Below are 13,689 nucleotides of genomic sequence, written 5' to 3'. Positions count from 1 at the left end.
TTTCACCTAAAGCCAAATTTTTAAGCTAAGGAAAAAGAGAAATGGTGTTTTGAGCTTTATTTACCACATACTGATAATTCAAAGAAAAACAACAAGAGCAGAGACTAAATGCACTGATTATTATTGACTCCTCCATGCAGGAAAAATAAGGGATTTTGAATGTGCAAAATTAAAATTTTAAAATTACATTGCTTCAAAATTTCATTTGATAATATTTCTGTATCCTGGCTTCAATTTAAAACAATCTCAGGGACCAAAGTTTCCCTTTTCTAAAACAGTATAATCTGTAAAATGGGGTAGCTGATGATAATTACAGAACCAATATTCATAGTGAGGCTTAAAGTACTTAGAATAGTGCCTGATTCTTAGGCTATGTCAAAGTAAATGTTAGGTTTGTTATAACAAATTAATCTTTAAATTTAGATTGTAATCTATGTATTACCTCCATTTGTCATTGAAGTATAATCAGTCACCTTTGTTCCTTACTCTTTAATTTCTTAGATGCTTGACATTAGAGCCCTTTGGACTACTACTAGTACATTCTTCTACTGTATACAATATCAAATAAAACTCAAAATTGTATTTCCTAGATAAGCATTTTGTCTCTTTTTCCCCCTTAACAGTACTTAGCAGAAGAGCTTAAACTTGAATGGATTATTGGAAAAGTTGACTTTTTCTTTCTTTTTTTTCTTTTTTTTTTTTTTTATTGGTTTCAAAGAGGAAGGGGGAGGGAGAGACAGAAATATCAATGATGACAGAGAATCAATGGCTGTAACCCTCCTTCCCCCCTCCACCCTCACCCTACCCCCATTCCACCCCCCTCCCCTGCCGTACCGTGAATCAAACCCCCACCTCCTGGTCCACGGGTAGATGCCCAGTGACTGAGCCACAACAATGGTTCTTAAAAACACTCTTCTGTTCTAAATGACATAGGGAAACTATATAGTTTAGGTTTATTTCCCTATTTTTTTTTTCATTTGCAGGCTGTTCTTCCAAGCATGAACACAACTAAGTAGAAAAAGAAAAAACAAAAAGGAAAAAACAGCTTCAGTTACTGAACCCTATAAGCCAGTACAAAAAGACACAGCTAAAGACGCCATTTTCCATCAAAATAGCTACTTTAAATGCATTTCATTGTGATACTTCCAATTTTGGATGGTATTTTAATGGAAGAAAATAGAAGCTAAGGCCAGTTTGAGCAGCTCTGTATTATAGGCTATAGCCATGACTCAGTGTAATTTGCTTTAACCAAAATCAATACTGGCTACACAATGCATTGTATCATGAACTTCAGATTTTCCTCAGCAGTAAAACTCTTTTGAATCCTGATTTCCAGCAGGAAGACTCACATCACCGGTTGTAATTCCTAATTAGCATATTGTGGACCAAAACATGCCAATGGCCAAAATCTCATACATATTCAGACTAAAGTCAGGCCAGTAAGGAAGTGTAGAGCAAGCACTCAAGGGGGAGAAATGTGCATTTATTAATATGAAAAATATGAAAGACTCCTGGAAACAAGGTATTTAAAATTTTCAACCCAATATGAGTTTAGAGACAGAGTGCCAAGCCTCAAAAGAATAACTAATCAATTTAGCCATAGTTATCACCAATAACCTTTGTAAGGTGGAGACCAGAAGGTCCCCAAGGTTTGCCACCAAGATTGACTTTTTAGTAAGTCATGGTTTTGTTCAGTCTCTGCTCTGGTTTGAGCTGTGATCAATGAAGGGATGTCCATCTAAAGCCCTGACATTTGATACAGATGCTTCATAAAACTCATCATATTAAAGACACATTGATTGATTAATATAATTCTAATTTAAAAGAATAATTTCATGGTAAAAGCCTTCATTTCAAAACTTGAAAGCTATTTTAGAAGCAGATGAATATGTTTGTGAAAAAATGGCTAAGTAAAATCCCCCAAAGAAAAGTTTGAGACCATGTCAGAACTGTTTAATTGAGCACTCACTGTCTAACTAGAATTATGTTATTTCGGTAACATTCAACATTTATAAAATAAACCAGAATCTCTGTACTGTGCAACCTGGCACTAAAAAAAAAAAAAAAACAACAAATCTAAAAGGATCAATCAAGATGGTTAAAAAAAAAAAAAAAAAGCCCAATTAAAGGCAGCAACAGATTTTAAAATATCCCATACATGACGTTGCTTTGATGTTGACAAGAAAACAGACTAAATATGACCTAAATGTGAAACGCCTTTTCAACAGTGCCTTCAAATATGTTGACCTACATAAAGCTTGACAGCCCTTCATAGAAACACTAGGTTGGAAATTTTCTGAGAAACACTTGACCAAAGCCTCACTGATTATCATCACGTTGCATAATCAAGTACCCAAGATTATTTTTTTAATCATCTGACCTTTCTTTTGGAAATAGATAAAACTATCTGTTTTGAGCTCCTTTTTGTCCTCTTGCACACACACACACACAGCATGAATTATTAACAATGAAGATAGTAGAAAACAACTGGAAATAATCAGCTTTTCTAAATAACAAAACTAAGTTTTGAACCCAGTTATTAAAATATAAATAGCTAGTGAGATTTCTTCTAATTCATATGTAACATACTGCTTGTGCATTTTTTAAAAAGAAAATAGAAACAAAAATGCAAAGAAAAAAAAGCAAAAGTCATCTATTATTCCATTACCTAAAAAGTAAATACTTATGTTTCAGTGTGTATGTCACTCTATATCCATATATGTTTTAAGTTTTTATAATATTGGGATCTCACAGAATATAGTTTTACAAGTTTAATAACATATTATAAATATTCACATCATTAAATATTCCTCTACTTATTTTAGTAACTAAATTGTATTTAATCTCACTTTCAGATTATATAAATAATGCTTTGATTATCTAAGCAGATTCATCAAAAACTGTTTTCCTGGGAAACGTTCCTAGGAAGGAATTGTTATGTTAAATTATATGTATTTTTAATGTTTTGATATATATTGACCAATTGCCTTCTGGTAGGCTCTTTTTTTTTAATGTTCCATGTTTTTACTTAATTGACCAAGCTGCTAGCTAGATTAGTAAAAATCATAGTTACTTAGACTTTTCCTGAGGTTCGATAGAAGGTTTTCACAATGCTGATTTTCAGTACAACCAAAGAAACATCAATTAGAGCTCATGTGTCATTGCCCCACCATCCCAACCTATGGCTCAGATATGCCACCAACAATAAATGTCTATGTAAGATCCTCTAACATCAGCACACACCTTCCCGACAGGGTTGTAGAAACATCATCACTTTGTGAGTGAGTGGCATTCAAAAAGGAAAAAAATAATGCTACATTTTCTTAAAATATTTCAGAAATGAGGATTTCCTATTTCAGGAAATTCTATACTAAGTCACAATACCCAATTTAGAATAATTCCTAAATGGGTTTCTTTCAAAACAAGTGTTTAGTACTATTTTTCACAAAGATCCTTCTTGGTGAGTCGACATAGTAACCAGTTAAGGACAAAGTTAAATTCAGCAATTGGCCTCCCTATGTTTGGATTCTTTTTTCTGCTATTTCCTGGTCTTGTGGCTCTGAGCAAATTATATAACCTCTCTGTGCTCCAATTTCTTCACATGTGAAATTTGATTGTAATAAGAGTGAAATTCCTCCTGAAGTTGCTCTAAGAAAACATTAAATAAGAGAAATCTGTGTAAAATGCTTAACACCATGCCTACCACAGAATAAGCTCTTGGTAGTTATTATTAAGCAAAAATGGCCTTTGGCTCTTTGAAAACTTGTTGCCCTTCATTCTTCATCAGCCTCATAAAAGAATGTTCATTCTGTGCAGCCTGTGAGGAAATAAGGTCTTTTTTGTCTCTGTGATGCTAAAAGAAGTCCATGACCCTTAGAAGCCAGCAAAGGTGCAGAGTGTTGATTAACAGTCTGATACAATCCTCCTGGGCTCTTACTCCACCTCAGCCTGTGAGTTTGCAATGAAACAACACTGACATCTACTGATTAGAAAGGTGAATTACATGTTTGGGCACACAGCAAATGTAAAAGCATGTGGTCTTGGCATAAGGAGTTTTTCCTATTATTTTAGGGGAAATAAGTTAAACTCTAGGTAGATCGTTCATATCCTCTTTATGTTAGCTATATCCCATGCTTTGTTTGCATACAAAGTCTTGAACAAGTGAAATCAACATTATCTTAAAATCCCGAAAAAGAAATATATATTTAAGAGAAATATTAATATATGTTCATTATTCTTTTAAAGCATATATAAAAGTCCATCAAAGTAATACAATTAATCCAAACATAATATAGCAGTCACAAAATACATTTATGAGCTTTAAATAGTGCATATTAATTTATGAATTCTATTTTGCACAATTTTATAATGAAGATTAGAGAATCAACCCACTGTTTTAAATAAAACATAACCAATCAAGGATTTTTACTTTTAATTTATATTTTTCTATAACAAAGAGGAGTTAAAAATTAATATTTCAGGAAAGCGTTTAACATATCAATCATTAAAAAAGCTCTCAGATAATCTCTTACAAGAAGTTTAGATTAGTCACAAGAAATCCATAATTATCAATAGATCCATATTTACTGAAGCTGTGCTAGTACCATTTTGCCTTGTGTTATAGTCACTTGGTTAAACTCTTGCAAGGAAGCCTAAAGATTTAATTCAGTAGCAGGACCTCAGAAATGCTCATTAGAAATGCTAATAGGAGCAACAACTAGATTATAAGAAGAAAACTAAGAATGATCCCCTGAGTCAGCAGAACCATTTGGTTCATTATCACCATTGTTAATAGTATCTATCGCCTATAGAGCATTTATTATTTCTCACACTCTATAAGAAATTCATAATTGTTCATTTACTAGTATTCAACAAATAGACTCATGTACATTGCTGCCAGACCATGTAATAACTATGATGGCTCACCACAGACACAATGCTTGTCCTCAATGAGGCCATAAGCTACTGGAGAAGACAATAATAATCACCAAACTGAATATCATATATAATAAAATCCTAATATGCAAATTGACCGAACAGAGGAACAACTGGCAGAATGACCGCTCACTATGGCGTACACTGACCACCAGGGGGCAGACACTCATTGCAGGAGCTTTCCCCTGGTGGCCAGTGTACTTCCACAGGGGGAGCATCACTCAGCCAGAAGCCGGGTTCACAGCTGGTGAGCGCTGAGGCAGTGGCAGGAGACTCTCCCACCTCCACTGTGGGCAGGCAGTAAGGAGCAAGGGGTCCCGGACTGCGAGAGCCCCGGACTGTGAAAGGGGTGTCTGACTGCCAACCTAGGTGGACATCCCCTGAGGGGTCCCAGACTATGAGAGGGCACACGCTGGGCTCAAGGACCACCACCCTCCCCGTCCAGTGCACAAATTTTGTGCACCAGGCCTCTAGTAAATGTATAACTGTCTTATGGGCTTAATTGTGCCCCCCAAGAAATGTATATATTGAAGCTGTAGCCCCAGTACTCAGAATGTGGAGTTAAGACCTTTAAGGTATTAAGTTAAAGTGGGGCCTTTAGGATGGACCCTAATACAATCTGATTGGCATCCTTATAAGAAGAGAAATGTGGACACAGACACCAGGGGTGCACACAAGGAGAAAAGAGGGTGTGAGGATTCAGTGATAAGAAGCCATCTGCAAGCCAAGGAGAGAGGCCTCAGGAGAAACTCAATCTGCCAACACCTTGATCTTAGACCTCTTGTCTCAGAATTGTGAGTAATTAATTTCTATTGCTTAAGCTGGCCAGTCTGGTATTTTGTTATGGCAACCCTAGAAAACGAATACGCTGTGATAGAATGCTATTTAGGGTAAGTTCAGAGAACTATGAGCACATACAATAGATCAGTTGACTTAGAGTCAGAGAAAAAATGAACTCTGAAGAATGAGTAGAGGTTAGTATGCCTGAAGGTAGGACCAGCATGTTCCAGGCTGGGAGAGAGCTTGCACAAGGCCCTGAGGTGGGAAGAAGCATGGCATTTTCCAGAAACTATCAATGTGGCTAGAGCACAGGCAGTGATGGGGTGGCATGCTATGAACTGAAGCTGAAGAGAGAAACAGAAACCAGATCACACAGATATTAGCAGGCCAAGAGTTAAAGATTTTGGTCTTTAACCTGAAAAGAAAATGGAAGCCATTGATGTGTTTTAAGCAGGGGATAATATAATTTTGAATTTCAAGATCACTCCAGTTGGAGTAGGGAGAACAGCAAAAAAGGAAATGAGGAGACCAATAGGAAGTTATTTCAGTATCTAGAGTAAAGAAGTGATATACTGAAAGAGCAATAGCAGTGAAAACAGAAAGAAGTATATAAATTCAAAAGAATTTTAAGATATAAGACCAGAGGGACATGGCAATTGCTTACTAATGAGGGAGATATCTTGAGACCATGATGCAACAAGCACAAGCACAAAAAAAACAACATGCTGGGAACATGGCATGTGAAAGTGAAAGAATCTGAGCCCTCCATTGTAACAGGGGATAAAAACATTATACTACTCTAAGCATGAAATTCAATTAGAATAAAATGTACTAACAAACTGATAAAATGAACTCACATACTGATAGTTTCCTTATAAGCATATTGCAGGCATCCGCAGTTCCAGGTCCTACTTGTACAAGAAATGGCCTTGACCATGAATTCAGTTGATGCAGATGTCCCAGCTGCAGGAATTTGGCTGGCACTGATCAGTTCCAGTATGCTGACATTAAAGATCCACACTGTCTGCACATCCACTGCCCCTCCCCCTGATCTCTTTATTATTTTTGCCTCTCTCTCCCTAAAAACTCCTGCCTGCACTGAAATGTTAAGATTGTCTTTAAGGCATGAGCTTGCCATCTTCTCAGGTTGCCAGCACCTGAATAAATCACTTTCCTTTTCACCAGCACCTGTCTCACACTGTTGGCTTTCATGTGACAGGCAGCCTAACCTTGGTTTTGGTACAGTGTGATGCTATTGAGCCTCTGTTCCAGCTCAGGACAAGCTTCATCCATATTTCTTATTCTATGCAAAATATAAATCCCTATTGTTTTAAGCTACTCTTAACTGGATTTCTGCTACTGCCAAAATCATAAATAACTAATATGTAGCCCTTCTTTTTTTCTCACATTGTTCTTTTTGGCCCCCAGAAAACTAATCATATTAGATATCGATGTAACTATGAAGTTCTTTACTGAAGGGAAGTTCAGGAGAGACATATACTGTGGGATGGACAAAGTTAACATTCTGGCTAATCTGGACGTTTATTAATTGAATTTATTGGAGTGACATTGGTTAATAAAATTATACAGGTTTTGGGTATACAATGCTACAATATGTGATCTGTATAGTATTGTATTATGTGTTTACCACCCTAAGTCAAGTCTCCTTCCATCACCACTTATCCCTCCTTTACCTTCTTCTACCTACCCTCTCTTACCTCTGGCAATCACTATAGTATTGTCTGTGTCCATGAGTCTTTCTTTTTTTCTTTGCTTATGTATAATTTACATAAGGCATCTCCTTTGTGAAAGAGAGTGACCACCTCATAGCTGTCTCTATTTCTGATTAGGCCCACTGCCCTTGGGTTCACAGCCCTGCTATGAGGGTTTGCACTGTTAAACTAAGGAAAGATATTTCCCAGGATCCCCTTCCTTGTATGCTTCTGAGAGATGTTGGACAGAACTTGCACAAGATTTAAAAGGCAGAAGTAACACAGTGACCCATTACACTCTGAAGGTCACTGCTGACAGATACAGAGCAGGATAGGTGCAGAAATAATTAGAAGATTCCATTTCATCCTTGCTCTCCTATGTTCTGTGCCTAACCCTTCTTCCCAAATGCTGTCCTCATTGATCCCAAGCCCACCATCAGACAACTGGCTGCAGATCCATCAGACACAGTAACCACATAGAGGCAAGAGCTTACCATAGACCTTTCCTTTCTCAGGCCCACTTTGGTGGCTGGACATGGTTGGCTTTTCAGATGGACCAGTGAGTCATTTCTTTTCTGATCCTGCAACTCTCCTTCCAGATCTTCACTTGTCCAGCTCCTCAATCATATACAGTCTAACGCCTCTAATAATTCCCTATTACATAACACTCATAGTGCCTCTCCTGCCCTGACTAATATTCCTGCCTACCCACTCCCTACATTATACATAAAATGAACCTATTCCCAATTTCTTCCTCAGACCAGGTGGTGAAGAGTGATATTACCCACATCCTATTTCAGTTCTTCAACCAAAGTGAACATGTGTCCCCCAATTCTAGTTCCAGTTTCCCTTCTGTGACAGTGGCAAGCCAGCTGATTCCCTCACTAGGGGACCAATTATATAAACACTTATTAGTGACAAACATTAGCTTTCCCTGGAGACAATTAAGTCTTCATGTAGAAAAAAGAAAACATTTGTCCAATAGTAGATCTCTGGCTTGCCATAAAGAAACAAATGGCAATTCATTTCTTCCAGGTAACTCATTTCTTTCAGGAAAAACTGTGGTTCTGTTCAACTGGACTGACCAAGCACAGAGTCACACAGCTGCACAATGCCTTCCAGGTAATAGCCCCATCTCAGGTTGCATCCTTTCAAATTAAGAGTCTCTCTTTGATGGTAAAATTGGGGAAGAGAGGTTATTTGGCAATTTATCCCACATGGAGTATGAAAAGAGACTGGAGAAAGTACTAAAGGTAGAGTGATAAAGGTAGCTGGGGAAAGCTGGAAAAGGTATCACCCAGAAGATTCTATTCTTAGAGAAGGGAGATTTTCCCAAATAGAAAATCTGACTATCCATTCCTATGTCCACCTAGTAAGTGTTAGGATAAGAAATGGGCACAGCATTATCTGAGTCTACTCCAATTCCTGTTTCAGACAAACTGGTACACTTCAGCAGCTCCTTGCAAGGAAAGGGGAGGGAGATAATTATCACAGCAGTTCAATAAAATATCAATCTTGTTTTATTACACAGTATTTTTTGTCACAGATTTTTAAACACTAGAATTCAATGAATCATAACCCATAATCATTTTGGTAAAATATTAAAGGTTAGCACAGAAACCTCTTCGCAACCATTTTTCTGAGGGGAGACAAGAATTGTCATTTAAACCTTTCTCAAATTTCAAAGCTGCCAAAAAATGGATATAACTTGACATCCTAGAATAAAAAGAAATGACATCAAAAGCAATCTATTTTTCAAATTGTATCAAAGACAGTAGGTATTATTTAAAAATTAAGACAAATTTAGGTTTCTTAAAGACAAGTCGCAGTTTAACATATAAATCAGATCATAAAGTTCAGCCACAAAATTAACTTTTCCCTTAGTGAACTTTTCTTAAGCTTCTGAAATATTGCCATAAAAGATCAAATCCTTGGTAAACTCCATAGAGCAAGACTGTTCAAATAATGTTCAGGTTGAAATATTTGAAAGAGACAAAAAAAAAAAAAGTGCTTACCATTTGAGCAGGATGAGACTGGCGTAGATGGAAGATGAAATGCAGCTTGGAAAAGACATTTAAATATAGCCAATATTAATATCAGTCAAAAAAACTCACATGTGAAAGAAAAACCACTTGTATTTACTACAAATCAATATAATTTTTGGCCAGCAAAAAAAAAAACATGAGGTATCTTGATGTTCCCACATACACTCCTAGGATTTAGCCAAGGTTCCATGTTCTTACCTAACACCATTGCAAACAGAAGATCATTGGGTCATCTGCTCAAACAACTCATGCCTGTGAGCTGGTCTCAGTAGTTTACTTCTAATCCTCTACTGCTTCCTTGCCACAAATGGGACACAAGAATCTGCTGAGGTTGGAAACCCAGCACTTCATGCTGTCTTCTGCTCACACAAACTCCCCTCTGTAGGCTGGATACACCTTTGGAATACAGCCAAAGATAGTATACTCTACAAGTAGTACCCACAGATCTCCTTCCCCTTTTAGTCTTGGATGGTATCCTCAAGTTCCCCTCAGCTTCTCCAGTGTACCCTGCCTCTTTCTTCAAACCCTATCATCCCTACTTTTTAACAAAACACCTTAGTGGGCTGCTATGGTCTTACTGCTTGTATCCCCCCAAAACTCATATGTTGAAACTTAATACCCAATATTAGGAGGTGGGGCCTTTGGGATGTGATTAAGTTGTGAGGTGAGGTCCTCATGAATGGGATTAGCACTTTAATAAAAGATACCTCAGAGAGTTCCCTAGCCACTTACAACTTGAGGTTATAGCAAAAAGACAGCACGCTAGAAAGTGGGCTCTCACCAGACACTGAATCCTATAGAGCCGTGATCTTGGACTTCCCAGCCTCCAAAACTATGAAAAATAAGTGTTTATTGTTTACAATCCACCTAGTTTATGGTATTTTTGTTAAAGCAGTCTGAATGAACTCAGATAATAGCTGTTTAAACCTAGGGCCTAACTCGTTTTCTAAATAGTCTCCTCCCTGAAGGAGCCCACAATCCCTCAAACTTCACTCACTTACTTGCTTTATTTTGTTCACAGCACTTTTTTGAAATCACGTATTTATATTTCTAATTATATAACTCTCCCTATATATTTTTCCCTATGCATCTTCCTATTCATTTACATGAAATGTAAACTAGTACTTAGGATAATGGCTGACATGTTATAGATGCTCAATAGAGTTGTTGAATAAGTGTTGAACACACAAATTTAGCCACCAAACAATAGTTTTCCTGTCCACATGAGCAGGAATGGTTTAATCATCAAACCAAAAGAAAATATTTGTTTTCTATGCATCTAGTATACTTAATAAAGGGAAGAAAAACAAAAAGTTATATTTCCATGTTTAAAATAGTGTGAATGGTCCTGGCTGGGTGGCTTAGTTAGTTGGAACACACACACACACACACACACACACACACACACACACACACACACACACACAAAAGGTTGTAGGTTCCTTTCCCTGTTAGAGCACATACCTAGGCTTGTGAGTTTGATCCCCAGTCAAGGTGCATATGGGAGGAAACTAATCAACGTTTCTCTATCCCTTCCTTTCTTTAAAAATTAGTAAACATGAGACTACAACAAAATAAAAGGCTTCTGCACCGTAAAAGAAACCATCAACAAAATGAAAAGGGATCCCAGTGTATGGGAGAACAGATTTGACAATGATACATCTGATAAAGGGTTAATATCCAAAATAGGAAGACTGAACATGGCAGCCGGCAGTACGGGAGTGAGGGAGAGAGTGTGAGTGAGTAAGGGAGTGAGAGGGGAGTGTGCAGACGTGCGTGGTGCGTGTGTGTGTGTGTGTGTGTGTGCACGCGCACGTCTGTGTATGACAGATCTCTCAGGAGTCTCCAGGGCTAGAAGATGAGGCTCTACTGGACAAAGAGCCCCTGCTACCACCACAGGCACTCCCCGGGCTGGCAGGCAGGCATGGCTCTAGGACAGAAACCACACCATCTTGAAGTGGGGAGCACAGCCTCACCACCACCTAGACTAGCCTTGGACATCACTCCAGACCCACACAGTGAGCCTCCACCACTGGCACTGTAAAGTGAGTCATGCACCAAAGGGACCTCAGACACAAATCCATCAAGAGCACCAGGACCACACAGTGAATTGCACACCAAAGGGACTTTGCCCATGACGCTGCTACAGGCTCCAGGAACATGGAAGCCAGAGACCACAAGGTGAGTCACACACCAGCAGGACCTTGCAAGCAATCCCACCTTGGCTCCAGGACTTCGCAGTGAGTCGCCCACCAGCAGGCTCAGGAACCTCACAGGGAATTGCATGACAGAGTGATGGCATGCACACCCTGGTGACCCCAAGTGCCTGCAGATGATACCTGTGGGACAAGATCCATGGATAAAGGGAGTATAACTCAGAACAGACACTATTAAGGGATGAGACTCAAGGCAGACCCACCCTTTGGGCTAAGGAGACCCTGACCAAAGGGCTAGCAGGGGCTTCAACCTCTCAGACCTCAATCAGGTTGCCCAGTGCCAGAAAGAAACAGCAACACACATTCACCTGCACTAGAGCAGCTTCCAGGAGACCCAGGATAGATATACCAAGGGACCAGATTCAATAACATCAGAGCAAAATCCAGTGAGTCCCAAACTCAGTCAGGAAGTCTGAAAGGAGATCATTCCCACAAACAGGACATCAACAATCAAGTCCAATTACAACAGGAGAGCCCAAATAACATATACAAGGGGCACTCCTAGAGCATCCAGCTCAGGTGTACAAAGAGACTATACCACTGGACCCCTCAAGACACTTTCTACATTAGGCTAGCCCACAAATATTGGGAGGCACAACAGTTCTATCTGATACAGAGAAGCAAATACAAAGAGACAACTAAAATGTGGAGACAAAGAAGCCCCAAAATGAGAAAAAAGAAGGAATCTCCAGAAAAAGAACTAAATGAAATAGAGGCAAGTAACCTATCAGACTTAGAGTTCAAAGCAATGGTTATAAAGATGCTTAAGAAACTTAGTGCAAATTACAACATCATAAAAAGGAAAATAGAGGCCATGAACAAGAACCAAATAGAAATGAAGAACAATATATATGACATTAAGAACACACTGGAAGGGATTCAAAGTAAATTGGATGAAGCAGAGGACTGAATCAGTGATATGGAAGACAAGGTAGAACAAAATAGCCAATTAAAATGGAAAATGGAAAAAGAATTAAAAAGCAGGAAGATAGCTTAAGGGAGCTCTATGACAACATGAAACATAACAACATCCACATTATAAGAATACCAGAAGGAGAAGAGGGAGAGCAAGAATCAGAGAACCTGTTTAAAGAAATAATGACCGAAAACTTCCCAACCTGGTGAAAAAAAATAACATACAAATTCAGGAGGCACAGAAAGTTCCAATCAAGAGGAATCCAAAGAGACCCACACCTAGACACATAATAATAAAAATGGCAAACATTAAAGACAAAGAAATAATCTTAAAGGCAGAGAGAGAGAGAGAGAGAGAGAGAGAGAGAGAGAGAGAGAGAGAGAGAGAATTTCCTACAAAGGAGTTCTCATTAAAATTTCAACTGACTTCTCAAGAGAACACTTCAGGTCAGAAGGGAGTGAAGTACTCAAAGTAATGAAAAGCAAGGGCCTAAATCCAAGACTACAGTATCCAGTTAGGCTATTATTAAAAATTGAAGGTGAAATAAAATGATATCCAGACAAAAAAATAGTTGAAAGAATAAATTACCACCAAATCAGCAATGCAAGAAATTTTAAAGTAACTCCTTTAACAAGAAGAATAGGAGAGAGGATCATAGACACAAAGAAATAAAAATGGCAATAAGTTGCCAAAACCGGTTTGGCTCAGTGGATAGAGTGTCGGACTGCGGACTGAAGGGCCCCAGGTTCGATTCCGGTCAAGGGCATGTAACTTGGTTGTGGGCACATCCCCAGTGGGGGGCGTGCAGGAGGCAGCTGATCGATGTTTCTCTCTCATCGATGTTTCTGACTATCTATCACTCTTCCTTCCTCTCTGTAAAAAATCAATAAAATATATTTTTAAAAAAATAAAAAATAAAATAAAAATAAAAATGGCAATAAGTAAATAACTGTCAATAATAACCTTAAGTGTAAATGGATTAAATGCTCCAGTCAAAAGATATAGGGTGACTGAATGGATAAGAAAACATGGTTCATACATATGCGTCAAAACATGACTCTACAAGAGACCCACCTCAGAACAAA

The sequence above is a fragment of the Plecotus auritus genome (assembly GCF_963455305.1).
Source record: "Plecotus auritus genome assembly, chromosome: 1".
NCBI classification, from domain to species: Eukaryota; Metazoa; Chordata; class Mammalia; order Chiroptera; family Vespertilionidae; genus Plecotus; species Plecotus auritus.
Note: the sequence above shows the minus strand (reverse complement) of the source record.